Source organism: Pteropus vampyrus, unplaced genomic scaffold, assembly GCF_000151845.1.
Source record: "Pteropus vampyrus isolate Shadow unplaced genomic scaffold, Pvam_2.0 Scaffold128, whole genome shotgun sequence".
NCBI classification, from domain to species: domain Eukaryota; kingdom Metazoa; phylum Chordata; class Mammalia; order Chiroptera; family Pteropodidae; genus Pteropus; species Pteropus vampyrus.
Window position 1 is genome coordinate 2,098,456 of NW_011888909.1, and position 19,503 is coordinate 2,117,958.

The following is a 19,503-nucleotide window of genomic DNA, read 5'->3' on the forward strand; positions in this document are numbered from 1 at the left end:
ATTTTCCTTTTATTACTCATTTCCTCACAAAATAAATTGTATGATGTTTCTTCTCTGAACACACAAAGTGTTCTCTCAGAATCTCCCCAGGCCTAGGGTCTGGATGGCTGTATGTGTGCCCTGTGTGTGTAGATCTGTGATGTGTGCGCGTTTATATTTTTCGCTATCATTGGATTCATCCATTTCTATGAAGACTTACAACTTACTTGCATTGCATGGTTTTGGCTCCCTCTGCAGCCCTAGGTGGAAAAGTGCTTTGTTCTCTTTTGTTGCTGAAAAATCCAGCTCTGGGCCTTCTTTCTTGAAGAGCATCCCAGCTAGTGTGCAAGTTCAGACTGAGATTTCAGATTTAGGAATGCAGGTTTTTTTTTGGCGGGTAGGTACGGCAAGACTTATTGAAGACTGAAGTCACATTTCAGGAGAGCTTTAAGAGATGAAAAAATGGTGAAGAGAGTGGGGAGAAAAGGCAGAGGGGGCCAGCACAATTGCAAAATTAATTTAGTAAGTAGAAGGTTAATTTACTTATAGATATTTACCATAAACTTTTGTTAAGAAATTAGAGTTGCAGAGTAGAAGCCTAGTGCTATTGTAGCATTTCCAGGCCTGTTTTATTGGATTACACACCTAGAACCTTAATGCACATCTCACTTTGATGAGTCGGTGTGATTTGGCCTCCAGTGTTGGCTTAGTTGTTGAACATTCAGGGTAACTTTGGGTAGAGCTTGACCTCTTAGCTTGAAATTATTGATTTTTAAGATACCCTTGAGAATTTGATTTTCCTCTCCAAATCTAGAGCTGCTATTAAATGCAGCAAAATGGTCCCTATGTTCCAGAATAGATGTTCTGTGAGCAGAAGTCAACCAAGTTGACCTGTAATGATTCCATGATAAGTAAGGGTAGAATTTCTAGACACATCTTTTCCTAGTGAAGTAAAACTGTGTATGGTCAAGGGTGGCTTTTAGGGTGCTGGTATGATCTGTTTGTTCATCTGGGTGCTCCTCCCATGTGTAACTTTTCGTTTGTACGTTATATATCAATAAAAAGTTTATTTTAAAAATTTCACACATTAAATACTTTTTAAGCGCATTCATCAAAGTACTGTTTATATAAGTAATAGCATATATGGGTGCACAGATGCCTACTCTGTGAAATTGTCCTTGTTTTAAGTTATATCACATTAAATCTTGTCTCCTTTAAAGGAATAAGTACACATACATATCTACACATGTAAGATGACTTTTATTTAATAGATAATTAGAATGTTTATGTAATAAATTCATGCTTTTAGAGTTATTTTATATTCATAAAGTAAGTTTTAGATCTTTGAGACATGGCTTTTCTCATTTATTAGGTCAGCATCATTTGGTTTGTTTGCTTGTTTTTCATTGTAAATCCTTTCTAGAACTTAGGATTCCTGTGAATTGCTAGTCCTATGTTCTTTATGAAACCAGATAACATGCATTAACTTTCTTGGAAGGTCACAGTGATGTTGGTTCTGTTTGAAATTAAGTATTATAAACTTTTAGAATCTAATAGATAGGAAAGTATTATGGGCAGTTTTATCATCCACTCATTTTCCTTTCCCATCTTCTGTGTTTTACTTGTATAAATCTCATATTTCTTTTCTTAAAACTTTTGTGCCTTCTCCCCTGTATTGTCACTAAACTTTTTCTATATGTAGAAGAATAAAGTTAGATATTCTTTTTTGAAAATATAGTGAATAATTGTTAAAATTCAACACTGGTGTATATTACTCTCTGATTTGACTGTAAAGATCTAGTTTGGAGATTTATTATTTTTGCTGTTTAGACTTAAAAAGAAAAACAATTAGCTGCAGAATCTGGTTTTTATCCTGGAATAAAACTCATGTAGCCTTGTCATTTTAGTGGAAATTAGAAAGCTCAGCCTTTTCTCTAGAGGCTTCCAGAAGTGTTTTCCCTGACTTTATGTTGAAAGGATTGCAATCTGCAGAAGCGGATGTGATAGCAAGAAGGACAGGAGATTCTCAGAGGAGTATCTGATTTAAAGCTAGTAGAGAGTGCGAGAATTCGTGGTGGCACGCTTCTGTCATAACTCTTGTGTAGCAGCCTCAGACCCTGAACCCAAGGACTGTATTTCTATTTGGAACCGACATTGACCTCTTTTTTGGTCTGAAAACAGTGAAGTGTATCAGTTTTGGTTGCTTAGGTTATAAGAAACCTAAATTAGTTTGAAGTGGAATTATCCTGATGAAAGGGCAGTTGAAAGCCCTTGACACTGGACAGAGGATTGTCTAGTGTCTAATCTTGGCTCAAAATGCACCAGACATAATGAGAGTCATTATGAACTGCTGATCTCTTACCCCTCCCCTCAGCAGCCCCTATTAGACTTGCAAAAATAGCAAACACTGTGTGTGTTTGGCATGGTGCCCACTGTGTTCTAGAGGAAGAAAGCATACCTTGTTTGCACTCCAACCAGATACTGGTGCATCATGTTACAGCTCTGCTTGGATCTGAGCTCCACTGTTCAATCTCGTCCTGACAGATGCTGTCATTGCCACTCCTTAGCAAGACAAATGCAGCCTCTCTGCTGGAGTTGGCTTTTGCCGAGCTGTGCTTGCCGGTGCCCTAAAATGATGTACTTGTGTACCTGTGGAAAGGTAACCAGAAGGCCTGTTACCTTCTGCTATTGTGTGCATTACCTTTTGAGTTTTTGCCATTTCTGAAGGAGAGGTTTTAGTTTTCTTTGATCAGGTAAATATGTGAGCCCTGAGCTTCTCTTCCTGCTTTTCGAACCAACAGATGTTTGTTAAGCACCCACTACAGATGTCCAAGAAGGGTCCTTGCCTTCTAGGAGCACACTGTCTCTGTAGAGAGAAAAATATGCAATCGCATAATCATGACCCAAACAGCTATGTGCCTAAAGGACTATGGGAACAAAGAGGAAAGAGGGGATTTCTGGATATGTGTGTCAGGGAGAGAGTCCTCTTACACGGGCTTTGAGGTTAAGTAGAACTTAGAATGTATGACATTATGTGTTGCTGGGGTCCAAGGTGAAAGAGGAGAAGTGACTTGAAATGAGCTTGATGAACCTAGGCCGAGCTTGGTTTTGAAGATTGCAGGCAATGTGGAATCATCATAGAATTTAAAGACAGATGAGTAGTCTCTTAAAATTATTATTATTTTTGAAGAACCATTACTCGAGGCAGTCTAGAGACTGGGATTATACAAAAAGTGGTACAAAATTAGTTGGGGGAGTGGTAGGCTATTAAGTTGGGATATGGGAGGCATGGAGAAGTTTTTGAACTAAAAAAAAATAGAAAAGATGAGGTCCTGAGTCCAGGTAGAGAGAGAAGTTAAGGGCAAGAAGGGACTGAGAGATATTTTGGAATCTTAAAGATAGGACTTGGCTAACAACCATATATTAAGAGAGTGGGAAGAGAAGTTAAAAGGGAGTAAGGACAGAATATCTGAGGTTTTCAGCTAAGACTCCTGAGAGACTTTACAAATACTTTGAAGGATGCATGATGCTTTAGCTTAGGGAAGCTGAATTTAAAGTACCTGTGGAACGTGTAGGTTTCAATTAATAAATTTCAGTATAGAACTTGGATCTAGAGTCCAGAACAGAACAGGGCTGCATACACGGATGTCCTGGATAATTGGAGCATTATGAATTTTAGTCTGGCTTAGCCATTAGAGCCATGAGACCCTCTAATCCAAGTTTGAGTAAGTCTGTATCCCATGGTGTCTGTCATTGATGCAGGAGAAGACCAAAATTATAGAGCAGCTATTATCTGCTAAAAAGAAACTGTATTTTAGCGCTTGTGTTCAGAAAACCATTTACCAAGAGGCTTTCTGAATTTGCATAGTAGGGAATAATAATAATAAAGTGAGTTCTGTGTGTTGACTATTTGGGAACCATTCTGCAGGACCATTGGTTGCACATTTTTGTTCTATACTGAGACTGGACCTTTCTGGAAAGAGCTTACACCTGGATTGTCTGTATCTCAGTAGATGGAGTAGTTAGTATTTCTTCCGTATATTCAGCCAACAGCATGACTTCTGTAGAAAGCAACAAAACTTTTTCCCCTCTGCAAGCCTCCTGTCCATATCAGTCAGTCTACTTTTTCCACTGGACTTGCGCCCTCTGCAACACTGTTCTTTGGGACCCACAAATATTTTTTTGACTATGTTAGGTAAAATGGTTTCTGGTGCTTGATGTGACTGACACTACCTTCAGAAGCAAGTTACTCTCAGTGACCGCCAGTTCACCCTAGGAGAGGTGAGCCCATATAGCCTGAAAGAATGTTCTTAGGTAGATAAGGAGGCCCATTATGTTGTTTACTGATTTGGAATATAAGGCTCTTACCAAGTATGTGCCACTGGCTGCAAGCCACCTGTGTTCTTAGCGGCTGTCTATATCAAGCCCTGATCCCCTTTCTGGTGTGAATATCCACTCTCTTGCTGCCACCCAAGACGATGCTTCTGTCCTGAAGTTCCCTTAATAAACTCTGTTTAATTCTAGAGTTGTCAGCCTCTTTCTTGGGTCTCTCAGTCCCATCCTCCTTGGAGGTCAGTTCTACTACACCTTGGGAAATTTTCTCAACAGACAACTTGTACTTTTTGTTTTCCTAGGGGATTTCTGAGTCAGTTTAAATATTATTATATCTAACAGTGAATTGGCAATCTATAGAATGGGTATCAGTGGTAAAATACTAATATGAGAGTCTAATAGGTGAATCAAAGTTCCATTTAAAAGATGTAAATGTAGATTAGTTAACTTGAGAATTATTGATCTTCTTTCATCCTTTCCCTCCCTTCTATCCTTTCTCCTTCTCTCTTCTCTTCCCTTTTCTTTTTTCCTTTTCTTTTCCTCTTGCTGTTCCCTTCATTCATTTCCTTCCTTTCTCTCTTCCCTTTACCCTTTTTCCTTTACCCTGCTTCTTCCACCCCCATTAGCTGTAACTGAGCATGGAGCAGAATTCTGAGGCTCTTAGGAGCTGTATGTGATGTAGACTAACCAGATGACGTTATGTGAGAAGACATAAGAAAGCATGTGGAGATTTTTAATAGACTGGTCTCTGTAAAGTTGTTCCTGACACTGGAGAGAATGTTATTTCTGTCACAGAGTTCAGAAGAAGTCTCAGAGTTGGAAATTGAAGGCAGGTCACTAACCTACTTTGCCCACAGATTGAGATTAAAAAGTGGGTATATCTGGAGGAGAGGTTTGGTCTGGGACTTAGGGCCCTGTTGGCCCTGGCTTTTTCTTGCTATCGGGCCCAGAGATTTCCTTGGTTCCATTGTGCTGATCCATGGAATGGTGTGGCTTAGCTGCCTTCCAAATCTATCTGGACAAGGATGTTTGCAAGGAGTCATGACAGGGTCCATCTGAAGGGAAAGGAAAAGAAAGTACATATTAAATCTGGATACTTCAAACTATATCATAGTTAATATAATATTGGACCTTGAAGAAACTCTTGAGGCACTTTAATGAGAGAATTCTAGAAGTTCTTTCATTGGAGGACCCAGAAATGTGGATTTCTTCTACAATGAGAAGAGAAGAGGGCTCAGTCATCATTTTTCATGACCCTGAATACAATTTTAGGTTTCATCTTTTCTTTCTCTCCTAGTTTTCCCCCTTCCCCCTCTCCTTCTCTCTGCTCTCCTTCACCTTCTTCTTTGAGTATTTCTGCCAGGAAGTAACTTTACCTCTCTAAAGAGAATGCTATGATGCTATCTGTCAGTTTGCAAAATACTTCAGGATCCCCTTGTACCTGCTATTTCTGTGCCCTTTCCACGTGTCGTGGTAAAGCCCCACCTCCCCAGCCATGGGGCCTTGTTTTCCATATTTGTTCCATCTTTAGGAACTGAGTTTGGGTGTGGCAAGGAGAGGCAGTTTGCGCTAGAGGAATCTGGTACCATAATATACTGGGAAGGAGCATGATAAAATGTTTTATGGTGAGAAGTCCATAATACACATCTCAAAGACTTCAGAAACTTCTTTGACAAATTCTGTGCCTTTAGGATTCTCCTGCTTAATGAATATATTTTTCACTGCTTTAGGAATCATTTTCTTAAAGCCCTTCCTTGAACTCTTGAACCTATAATAACTGCCCATTACCTATTGATTGTATTTCTAGAATGCAAGACCTAATTAGTCTAATCATGGAAGACCTTTTAGTCTCATCAAATAAGAGTCATTCTCCCCAACATTCTTCTTCCGAGGTGCTGCCTCCTTCCCATCTTCCCACATGCCTCTTCTCCCATTGCTCTTTCTCTCTCCAGAAAAGCTACAGAATCAGTGCTTACACTTTACCATGCTCCAGCAAGCTTCCTTACCTCTTGTGGGCCATATAGATCTCTTCTTATTTCTGTTTCTGCTGTTACAGAAGGAAAATATGATTTAAAAAAAACCCATTGACCTTTTGTACCTTAGAAGAATGTGGGTTAGCAAGCCATACATTTGATGCATTTGATGTACTTAACATTGTGGGAATATAAATAAATCTTACGATATGACCTTGCCCTGAAAGAGTCTATGGTTATAGTGATTAACCCAAAACCAGACATGATGGAAACTGGGAATAACTGAATAACCTCTGTGACTGGGAGGAGGTGGTCTTTCAGAGAGTAACAGTGCAGGCTAACCCAGAGAAATGCAATGAGTATGGAGTGTGGGGACCAGAGTGGGTGGGATATGGTGTGGGAAATAGGAAGGCTTGCCGGAGTGTAGGGAATATGTGGGTGGAGGAGTGTCTTAGAGGGAGTGGAAGGAAATTGTGTATGAAGGCCAAGGAAAGGAGTTTTAGCTAAGAAATGTAGTTCAATTAGAGGTAGTTAAGTAGTTGAATAAGATGGTAATGTGTGGGATGGTTAGAAGGGAGAGTTACAAAAGACCAGCCAAAAGGCACTGCTGAGATAAGCCAGGCTTGCTCACAGTGGGAAAGATGGGGAATGGTGACTTGGGAAAATGTGTCAAAGAAAGAAATGACAGGTGTACTGACAGATCAGCGCAAGCCTTGTGGGAACTGCAGTTCATGTTTTAAACTGGAGTGTTATAGTGTCATAAGTATGTGTGATTTAAGTAAATCCAATTTGTAGAGATTTAGATTTCATAGTGATATCTTATACTGTATTTGCACAGCAAAAGGAGCTTTTAAATACACTTGTGTAAATATCACATTTTATCTTTAACATCGAATCAGCTTTCTTTCCTATAAATGCAGGTGACGCCTACTAACTCTTTAGGCTTAATTTGTTGAACACTCAGCTTGTGAGCAGAGATTTGGGTGGACAATTCAGGGACTAAATCAAGTTATCTTATCTCCCATTCATTTTGAAGGACAGGAATCTGCTTTTCAGAAATGTTTTGAAAGGAGCTCCCTTAAATGTCAAGTTCTCTTTAGCTTAAACTATTCTTATTTTCAAAAAAATCAATGTAAGAATACACGTGGGGCACTTTTCCTACTTAGTTAGGTCCCCTGTGCGGAACACACACTCCCATCTTTGCCTGAGTCTCCAGTCTTGCTGTAGCTGCTGGGCCAGGTTCAGCCCACTTACATCCTGCCAGGGAATAAACTTGATACCTTTGCCTTTCATGAAACACTATCCATATGAAGTGAGCTCTTTGATCCATAGTCTTCCCTGCTGAAGCTAAGGGATGATTAAGGAACAACTTTGAGTAGATCAATATTGGATGAAATTTATATAATTTAGACTCACGTCCCTGTCACTCTGCGGAGAGACAGGAGAAATTTTTATAGTCATGGTTCCCGCTAAGACATAAGGTGCTTTGTCTTCTCCAGGTACATCCTTCTCATTTATGTAGGACAGTGCTTGGGAATTAAGTAAATGTTAATTGATGATTTTCATTTCTCAGAGCTTTATAAAGAGAACTAATCATATATTGAATTAAATATTCTGAAATAGTTAATATCTGTGCATTAGGTATTAGGGTTTTAATATTGAACAAAGCTGATATTCCACTTGTTATAAATAATATGGTGATGATGATGATGATAATAATGATAATAATAATAATAATAATAATAATAAATACCAACTAACATTCCCTGAATGCTTATTATATGCAAAGTTCTAGTCTAAACATTTTTCATCTACTTTCTCATAATAAACATATGAAGCAGGTATGATTTTTATCCCCATTTTAGAGATAAGGAAACTGAGGCACAGACAAGTTAAATAACTTGCCCAGGGTCTCACAGCTTATAAATAGTAGAGCCAGGATTTAAACCTGGGCAGCAAGCAAGCCCAAGGTTTCTAACTTCTTCTGTGCTATACTCTTCCTCATGGTGAGAAAGGCAGACAGTTAATAAATCCTTTCAAGTGTGGGAGTTTGTAACAGGATAAATTATCCAAGAGAAGGGGAAGGCTGAGAATGCTTTCCAGAGAAAATGCCCTTTAGGATAAAACATAAAACATGAGTGGGTATTCTTTAAAAGAGGTATAGTGCACAAGAATATTCCAGCATGTGTGCTGGCCACAAGGTTGGAGAGGATATTGCAGTATTGAGGAACTGAAAGAAGACCATTCGAAGATGTGGAGGGAATGAGAGAGTGTCACTGAGTGAGGCTGGCAGGGACCAGATCAAGAGGGGCTTTTCAGGTTTTACTTTAAGGATACTGGGCATGGAAAAGTAAAGGATAAAGGACAGCCGTGGTTATGACAAAATTTATAAGATTTGTAATTGTGATTTATAATAAGAAATACATATTTGGTCTTATTCCCATTCCTGGCATAGAACTCCTAAAACACTTGAAATTTCCTAAGTGATGAGAACAATAAAGATGTCTTTTGTTATGTTAATGAGGTTACTTGGAAGGCCCTCAGGTAACCTAAGGGTGGGGGCTCTTGCCAGGGGAACCACCATGTGATTAGAGGGTTACAACTTTCAGTCCTACCCCAGGACTTGGGATGGGGAGAGAGGGGCCGGAGATAGAGTTCATTCACCACTGGCCAATGATTTCATCAATCATGCAGCTGTAGTGAAGCCTCCATAAAAACTCAAAAGATTAGGGATTCAGAGAGTTGCTAGGTTGGTGAACACATGGAAATACAGGGAGACTGGTGTACCTAGAGGAAGCATGGAAGCTCTGTGCCCCTTCCCACATACCTTGCCCTGTGTGCCTCTTCATTGGGCTCTCACCTGTATCTTTTATAATACCCTTTAAAATAAACTTGATAAATGTAAAGAAATGTTTCCTTGAGTTCTGTGAGCCTCTCTAGCAAATTAATTAAACCTGAGGGAGGAGGTTGTGGGAACCTCTGATTTATAGCCATTCAGTCAGAAACACAGGTAACAACCTGGACTTGAGATTGGCATCTAAAGTTTTTAGGGACTAAGATCTTAACCCGTGGAATCTGATGCTATCTCCAAGTAGATAGTGTCAGAATTAACTGCTTTGCAGTGTTGGAAAACACACGTATTAAAGGGAGCATTAAATATTAAGAATTAAGGGAGAGGCAAGCATTAAAGGGATGGAAATGTAGGAGTGCCATGAGAGGTGAGTTTTGAAAAAATGTATCTCATGAATCATAGAGATAAGAGTGGACTAGAGGGTGCAGTCAGGAGGTACTTGCTCTGGTCTAGGTGAGAAATGATGGTGGCCTGGACCCAGGGTAGTACCAGTGACAGTAGAGAAGCTTAGGAGCTTCTTAGGAAGCAGAGAATAGGTGGTTTGGATGTGGAAGATGAGGATAAAGATGGAACCGACAACAATGCCTGAGTTAAGAGTTAAACTTCACAGACTGGATCTTGAAGAAACTATCTACAGTGGATCTTATTTGATTAAGAGAATGATTATGCAGGAGAAAATAGATGGCTTGTGTCATACACCAATTAGAGAATGACTGCTGAGGGCATGAGCACTCACGTGCACACACGTATGTGTATATTTATGTTTATTTTTGTGTGTATGTATATACATACCCACACGTATATACATACCAGGCTTTGTTGTTGTGGAGGTTAGGCCTCCCAACTTAAGGTAATTTCAGGACTGAGGTTGCCTCTTTGGTGCCTACTGTCTCCTGGGTGTGGTGTTATCCATAACACCAGCATTGTGGTTCAGCCACCAACACTGAGTTTCCCTTTGAGTCAATGTGGAGAGTGATCTAAAAGTGTCTGGCAACAAGGCACAACAGTGGGAGAGAGAGTTGGATTCTTCATCTATACCAAACTCCAGGCTGGATTCAAGGGGAAAAGTATCCACATGGGTACCAATTCCAGTTTTCTCTCTCCCTTGAGCTAATGCTGTTCACCTTAAAACATCTTCCTATCTCTGCTAGAGAACCTCCAAAAGCTTCATTCTTATTGTTACTATTTCTGACTCAGTGTTTTCTGCTGAACATTTGGAACTGGATAGGGCGAGATAAATTCAAAGCAGATGGGAAGTTTTTATATTGCAGTCTATACAATAGCAGCAGCTCCACTCTGCCCTATAGATCTGCCAGGAAATTTCTCTGCTGCATGACAGATACCTGAGGAGTTTATTTAAATAGGTCTTTCAAACCTTGGTTGGTGGCAGCCATTTTAGTGGTCATGCTTGAGAGTATATACTTGTGCTCACTATATAAAACAGGCTTGGCGTGCTGCTGATTGTGTACATCTGATTTAGTTTTGTGCCAGGTTTCTCCCAAGTTTTACAGTGGTTGGTTGTCCTGGGAGAAGCTTGTAGGCTCACTTTAAAGAGAGTGAATATTGTCATAATTAAGTCAACTATAGGGGTACTCATATATTTGTCCTTCATCTATAATGATTTTTTCTATTAGAAAGGAAGCCCACTAGTAAATAATTACTATTCCTCTGTCTCAGGGAGACTCTCCGGCACCTGCAAGGGTTTGGCTGGGATGCTGGGCCCCCCTGCCAGGAGAAGGGCTTTATCTCCCCAGGCTGGGATCCCAGCGGTAGAATAAGCTGAATTGTGGTAGCAAGTCATTTTGGCAGTGGGAAGTATAACACATTTCAACTGGTGATTTCTTCACGATTTGTATGAATTTCTGTGTGACAGGAGGCACAACAAAACTATTACGTGACTTGTGTCTAAAGCTATCAGTCATTTGGAGGTGTGAAAATCAGTTTGCATATGTCAACAATTTAATCTTCTAATATATTTGCCAGTGGAAAACTGACACTAAAATTATTTTTTTTCTGTTTTTAATGGCTAGAAAGATGTGGTTATCAAGTGTACTGACTGAAACATCTTTAAAATCCCAGGCTTTAAATTGGGACCATGTGTGTGTTTTTTTCCCCAGCCAGATCTATTTGTACATTTCCCACACATGTGTATGCATACACACAGCATACAGTTACATTGATATGTGTTTGTGTTATATGTGTATGTGTTCACACAGAGCACACATGTACTTCATACATATGCATGAGCTTTAATATGCTTAAAGATTGAAGTGTAAGGATGTTGGGTAAGTTCCTTATCTGTTAACTGAGAATAATACAATTGCCTATATTTCAGTCTACTAGTAGTATTAGGTTGGTTAGTAAGTTTATAGTCCTTAGAACAGTGTCTTCCATTAATACTAGCTTTCATTATTTTAGAGTTTATCTTCATCCATCAGCTTTAGTGGAAGATTGTTGGTCTTTCTATCACTTCTTATAACAATTTAACTTCAAAGGCAGGTTGGCATAGCCTCAAAATTATTGTATAATCGGCAGGTACTTTTAGTGAATTTACTATTATTCTAAAATACCTGTAACCGATTTTTCTGCCTGTAGGAAATATTAGTATTTGTATTTTTAAATCAAGGACATTTATTAAATACCTTAGTAATATTGATTCTTATTATATTAAAATATTTCTCCAAAGTTGTCGTCATTCTCTAGAGTCTATCAGTGTTTTCAGTGTCATTTTCATTGTCAAACTAACATCAGCTTCACTGAGGATTTTAATTACAGGTTTGAGAGAGAACTTACTAAGTAAAAATTAGGTGAGGTATTTGCTAAGGTCTGGAATATTCGTATCCTTCCTACATTCATATGTTAAAATCTCATCCCCAAAGGTAATAGTAGGTAGGGACTTTGAGAGCTGTATAAGTCATGAGTGTGGGACCTTCATCTGTCAGATTAGTACCTTATAAAAGAGACTCCAGAGAGATCCTTAACTCTTTCCACTATGTAAAGTTGCAGTTCGAAGTGTGAGACCTAGAAGAGGGCCCTCGCCAAAACACAACCATGCTGGTACCTTGATCTTGGACTTCCCAGCTTCCAGAACTGTGAGAAATAAATGTTTGTTATTTATAAGCTACTCAGTCTGTGATATTCAGTTATAGCAGCATGAACATACTAAGGCAGCATTTATGCGACTAAGTGAGAAAACAATGGAAAGGAACATAGAAGAATTTGGGAATATAGTTAACATATAGGAACAAATAGGAAGTAAGTTAACATATAGGAAACATACACTCATATCTAGAAAGATAATGACAAGGTCACACATTCTTTTGAAACAGGTTTCTTTAATAATGCTGACATTCACTAGAGGAAAAAGGTATGAATTGTCAGAATGAGTGTATGATTGGCGATGTAAAGGCACTGATTAACAGTTGTTTTGAATAATTGGATTTTTGTTGGAATAGATCCTTCTGGACAAAAGTGCAAGGGATTCTACAGCTCATGTAATTTTATTGATTAAAAATGAAGGCCCAGATAGTCAAATAAGGACCACAGAGTTGGTTGGTGGGAGGGAGTGCAAGTACTGAAACCAGACTCTGATGTGAGGGAACATAATGCCCCCATAACAGTTCTTTAACAATGATAGCATGGAAATGGAGCAAATCAGCTTGAAATGTTAACCTCAACTCTCTAAGAATAATTCCAGCCCTGAGCTACACTATATACAGAGTCTGTAGACTATTATTAATAAAATGCTTTTCTTGTTTTATTGTGAATGAAGAAACTCTACATAACTATTTTGGGTCAAGTTTGTTTGGGCATATTCAAAAAAAGTAGCATGTTATTAGATCCAGACAACTGGATTGTATTCTGGGCATTTTTCAACATGGCTGCTTCTGTGATTTGACTCATGTGCATTATAATGAAGTATTTTATCTTCGTAGATGACTATAGAAGGCACTTGCACTTAGGATATTGATTTTTAAAAACTATGTGGGTTGGCTATATTGCCTTTGAATTTTGTGACAGTACCTGAGTTACAAAAAGGGAGCACTGGGGCTGCTGGGCTAAGAACCACTGAACTTGATGGTCACCACCTTTCTTTATGCTGCATCTTTTGTTGTTGTTGTTGTTTTTTAAATCAGGGGAAAGATAATCTTTTGATGGCTTTTTATACTTTCCCTTTGAGATTCAGAGAGGTAGTGTTTTGTTGGGTGCGATTTTTTTTTCTTTTTCTTTTTTTGTATGGAGGTGTGCTTTCTTTTAAGATTTTTAAGTGTACTATGTTTTAATCCTTAGAGGTCAGATTTCATGGTATCCATGTAGAAATAGGTATTGAACAGAATAGATATAGATGATAATGGGAAAGTTTGAGGACAGCAAAGCAACCTACTTTTATGAAAGGGTCAGATGCACTCCATTTTTTTTTAGCATCCTGACTGTTCTGAGAATCATTGGGATATAGTAAAAACAAACAAACAAGCAAACAGTCTTTGGGGTCAGCCAATCTAGTTTTCTGAATCTCTGCTCTACTAGCTGTATGTCTCTGAGGTTTACTTCCTTGTCTGCAAAATAAAGCTAATGATGACTCTTTATATTTTTTTAATTGAGGTGTAATTGACATAACATTATATTAGTTTTAAGTGTACAGCATAATGATATGATATTTGTATGTATTGTGAAAAGATCACTACAAAAGGTCTACATCTATCACCACACATAGTTAAAAAACTTTTTTTCTTGTGAAGAGAACTTTCAAGATCCACTTGCCTAGATACTTTCAAGTATGCAGTACAGTATTATTAACTGTCATCACCATACTGTACATTATATCCCCACAACTTACTCATTATTTATTTATTTATTTTTGGTGGAGTCTTTAAGATTTTCTTTATGTAATATCATGTCATCTGCAAACTGCAACAGTTCTACTTCCTTTCCAACTTGGATGGCTTTTATTTATTTTTCTTGCTTAATTGCTCTGGCTAGGACTTCTAGTACTGTGTTTAATAAAAGTGATGAGAGTGGGCATCCTTGTCTTGTTCTTGATCTTAGAGGAAGAGCTTTCAGCTTTTAACCATTGAGTATGATATTAGCTGTTGGCTTGTCTCTGAGGTATGCTTCCTTTGTCTGTGAAATAAAGCTAATGATACCTGCTTCACAATTTTTTAACAGTTTATTGACATATATATATTTACATACCATAAAATTCAATTTAAAGTGTACAGTTCAGTGGTTTTAGTATATTCACAGGCAGCCATCAATCACCCGATCAATTTTAGGCCTTTATATCACCCTAGAAAGAAACCCTGAACCCATACCCGTCACTTCCCATTTCTTCCCCAATTTCCCCAGCTCGAGGCAACCCTTAATCTATTTCCCATCTCTATAGGTTTGCCTATTCTGGACATTACATGTAAATGGAATCATATTATGTATCATGCTTTGTGACTGCCTTCTTTCATTTAGCAGAATGTCCTCAAGGTTCATCCATGTTGTGGCATGTAGTAATAATTCATTCTTCTTTATTGCCAAATTATACTCCACTGTATGGATATACCACATTTAGTTTATACATTCACCAGTCGATAGACACCATGATGTTTTTGTGAAAACTGAGTGAGAAAGTAAACTGCATAATGCTAGCTTTCATATAGAAGTAATATATGCTTTGTTGTTTCTTTTTATCTGGGTTGGACAGGCTTCTCGTGTGAATTTTAGCAGCTCCTCTGGTCTTATGAGGCAAGGAAAGCAATCTTATCGAGTAGACCATCTGTCTGCCGGTTGTCTCATGTTGGTTCTTAGTTCATTGAAGATCCTGGGTGGGCACTCTAGTGTAATACTAGAATTCACACTGCTTTTCTCAGCAGCCAGAGTGTTCAAGTGTTATCAGCAGTGCGTGTTGTCATTATGAATGCTCTGTAAATAACTGTAAACTCCAGGTTGAAGAGATCAAAAGAGGAAGTCTTTCAGCTTATACAGATGTCAGCTAATCTAGTGCTGATCTTCATTCTGAACCTGAACATTAACATCACTATCAAGCCGAGGGTTAGTTACGTTGTGTGCTGGTTCCGTGCTTTGCTGATTTACAAAACACAGAAAATTGCTGAGGGTTTTCATAACATCAGAAAGGAAGTTCATGTTACACATGTGGGTTTCTTGCCAAGAAAAGTCACTGATTGTCTCAGTTTAAGAATTTGGGATTGTGAGATTCTAATTCATTACTAAATGACAAGTAAAATTCAAATCGAGGTCGATCGTTGCCAAAGGCTGAAGAGATCATCTGAAAGCATTGATTTGTTTTGTTGGCTGTGGAAATACCATGGAACTCAATTATTAAAAGTAGTATTTCTGAATTTCTACTTAAGATAATTTAAAAATAAAATTTTAAATAAGGCCCAACTGTTATTTACTAAGCAAATACAGTTAGCCCTTTGTATCTGAGGGTTCTACATCCTTGAATTCAACCAACTGTAGATTGAAAATATTTTTAAAAAAACGTTGCTGTGTTGCTTACATGTACTATGTAGTTAAGCCTATGATGGTTGTGTCTACACTGAACTTGTACAAACTTTTTTCTTATAATTATTTCCTAAATAATATAGTATAACAACTATTTATGTAGCATTTACGTTGTTTTAAGTATTATAAGTAATTTAGAGATTATTAAAGTGTATCGGAAGATGTCCATAGGTTATATGCCAATACTATACCATTCTATATAAGGGACTTGGGCATCCCTGGATTTGGGTGTCCGTGGGGTCCTGGAACCAATCCCCTGCAGATACCAAGGGACGGCCATATTATTTTCGTTCCTACTGTTGGCCTACTACTCTTAGCCATACAGAAAAACGGAATAAATGTTTTCTCACTAGTAAGTACTCTTCTGCCAAAGTTTCCATTTAAAGTCATGAAACAAGTTTTAAAATTGAAATCTCTGGTGATTACCATTTTAAAGATAAATTTGTCATATAAGCTTTCTAAGCTTGTTTGCCTTGCTCTGCACAGATAAAACATTATTAATAGCTTGCATATATTGAACAGTTAATTTGTACTAGGCCCTATGCTAACAACTTTATTTGGATTATCTTATTGATCAAACATAGGTACAGTTATCCCTTTTTTATAGATGAGGAAACTGAGGCACAGAGAGATTAAGTAACTGTTCTAAGATTACACAGCTGGTAAGTGGTCCTTATCTTCATAGATTCCTGTTTTGCAAAGTTTGTTCTTAAAAGTGATTTAGATTTGCAGGTTTTACACTTATTTTTTCTCTAATTTTCTACATATAAATTGAAACATGTCTGTGGTTTATTTCTTAGGAAATTATATATAAATAAAATACTGTAATTATATTATGAATGACATTTTTTAATAGAGACTTCCAATAAATTCAGCTGCTAATCTTTATTCCTTGAGTAGCGAAATAGATAAGGAGTAGATAAGTAGAGTGGTGGCCACTAAAGCAGGCCCCTCCCACGATAATTCCAAATAACTTCTTGGAGTGAATCACAAGGGACTCAATCCCACTTCACCAGATAACTTTGTTCAGAATAGATTTTTTTACTTCTTTATTTACCCTTCTGGCAAGCATTCCCAAGAAAGCTTATGCCTGTGGCCTGTGGATCAAATATATTTTCTCAAAGACTAGGAACTTATTGACAGTTGGAATTAAGCAAATAAAAATATGCCTGTAGAGTGTAAGCAAACTAGTTTCAAATACTCCAGCCGTAGTATTATTTGTGCTTTTTAAAGGTTCCCTAAGAAACTTTTTCATATAGACATTTGACGATCAGGAAAGGGATAGAATTATTATTTTCCATCTCTCTGAAGGACTGGGCCTGTTTACCTGTGCTATCCCTTAGCTTAAGATTTCTTCAATACCTCTGGGCTCTTATTTCCATTTAAAAACAAAGAAATTGAGGCTCAGTGAGACGAAATGCTTTATATCAACACATTAAATTGTGATAATATCATTTGAAAAGGAAAAGTCAAAATCTTGTATTATTTGTTGATATTACTTTTTTATTGATCACCTAGCTTTGTTGTAATTTGAATTACCTACCATTAGAACATCACAAACCAAGTGAAAAACAGATTAGTGTATGTATGTAATGTATGTAGTACAGTATATGTAAACATGAATGAAAAATGCCCGAAAGATTCTTTCGCTGTTGTCTCATGCCTTAGAAGTAATAAAATATGTTGAGTACTTATTGTGGTCCAGTTACTGTGTCAGATGTTTCTCATGTTTCATCTCACATGATTCTCACAACCAATCTATCAGATAGGTGCTATTTTAATCCACATATTTCTAGGTAAGGCAGCTGAGACTTAGAAAGTTAAAGATCACTTGCTTGTGATCATGGAGCTACAGTTAGCAAAGCCATTGCTTTTAACTACTGTGCAATTTTCCTTACTCACTAAACTACTTAAAAAGGTTTGATATAGTTTTTCTACCTCTCTATTCAAGCCATCATCAGATATACATTCTAAACCGAGCTATGATTCTGTATAAAAATATTTAATTGCTCCCCATATTATCAAGAAAGTTGCTATTAATTTTTCAAGACCTGAGTTGAATGTCATGTTCTCTGTGAACCTTCCCTGATGTTGTTCTTCTGGTGTCCTTGTAGCACCTTGTAGCCTAGCCCTTAGGGTTTCCCCTGCCTATCCTCAGGACTTCTTTAGGAGTAAGTTGTCTGGTTCAGTTATTAGGCCTTTATTTGTATTGGTAGCACCTTGTTGGGGTTTGGTGCATAGCAGATGATTAATAGATGTTCGTTGAATTGAATTGGATGTTTAATAAATGTTCAAATCTAATTATGATCTTTACTTTCTGGTACATTTCAGGACCTTTGGGAAGGTCAGTGCATACAGCATTAGGTGCCTATGAAGACCCTCAGTTTTTTAGGCTGGGAATTGATGACTTGTCATTCCTATAAGACATCAATTGAATGCATGATTGAGGTTGAATTTTTCTAAATATTGCTCAGAGCACATGGTATTATTTTTCTCTTTAAAAGAATATTAATGATACAGCCACATTGAACCATATAAAAACTTTTATTGTAATGAGATATTAAAAAAATGTGTTACAGTTTATACTGTGTACTTTATGAGCAGCTGTAGGCATCTCAATGTTTAGAAAGTTAGATTTTCAAAGCTATACTTTATTGATTCATATCTTACTGAAAGTAGCTTGAGCATATGGAAAGAACATGGATTTTGGAATTAGGTACCTGAATCAAATTATGGTTCAGCCATTTTTTAGCTTTTGACTTTGGTCAAAATACTTTTTTCAGCATAGTTTTCTTATTCTTAAAATGGGAAAGGTGTACATTGGCAGATGTGCTAGGACTCTCCTTCAAATATCAGCAAAGTTTTGACAATTTGGAGGGAGAGGATTAATTCTTGAATAGTCAGCTTTTTTATTTACCTCTATGTACTATTTAAAACCTAAATCCAGAGAAGAACTGCATATTAGTGAAAAGTACACTACACTTAACTAGTAGTTATAATACTGGCTTCAGTATCCAACTCATATAACTTTGGGCATGAGTTTTGGCCTCCCTAGGTCATAGTTTACTAACTATCAAAATTATAGTTTACCAACTATCAAAATTACAGCCTTCATTCTGTGTTATGTGTTTTCATGGGTATTGTGGCAGTGTGCTAGGAGCTGTGTAAAGTCATAGTGTAAACCCAGAAGGTCATCCTCCTGCTTTCCTTCCAGATCTGTTATACCTGTGGGTTTGGCAAAATATTAATTTATATTTAGACAAACATATATTGAGGACTAAAGGGAATTCGAATGTATTCTTATGGTGTCAAATCCATGTTAAAGATGTAAAACACCAAAACTGAATGAAATACTGTGCCAACAGCAGGCCACCGAAAGATGCCTCTTGTTTTATGTTCATTCTTTTCTACCATTAAGGGGACTTTGGTGGACAAATTTGAGGAACACGGCATTAGATAACAGTTAAAGTCTTCCTATTTTAAAGTTTTATAACTATGAAAACATTTACTTTTGAATTATCCTCCTCTTCTGTATCAGTGGCATTTTCTAAAGAACAGACATGTATTTTATTTACATGAAACTTATCTCAGGGTTGTTTGATAACAACAACTCTGTGATGAGATCCTGCCCTGAAAAGAAAGTGCTTCCTATAGGAACTGGAGGAGTAAAGAGTAGTGCCATTGGCACAGTAGACACATCCGATGCTCTTTTCAAACCCTTCTGCTTCCAGAAGGTGATTCTCTATTTCTAATGCCCATTATAGTTGTGTTCTTTGTTTTTCTTTCTTTTATTTTAGCCTAGATTTTAGCAGAATGGAAATCTATGTTTCTGATTTTATATATATATATATATCT

General features: G+C 37.5%; 1 protein-coding gene across 12 annotated transcripts in view; it reads left to right on the forward strand.

Moving 5' to 3' along the window:
• The window catches only part of AUTS2 (AUTS2, activator of transcription and developmental regulator), a 1,087,944-nt gene that overhangs the window by 294,468 nt on the left and 773,973 nt on the right, over positions 1-19,503 (forward strand). The gene's annotated exons all lie outside the window — the stretch shown is intronic.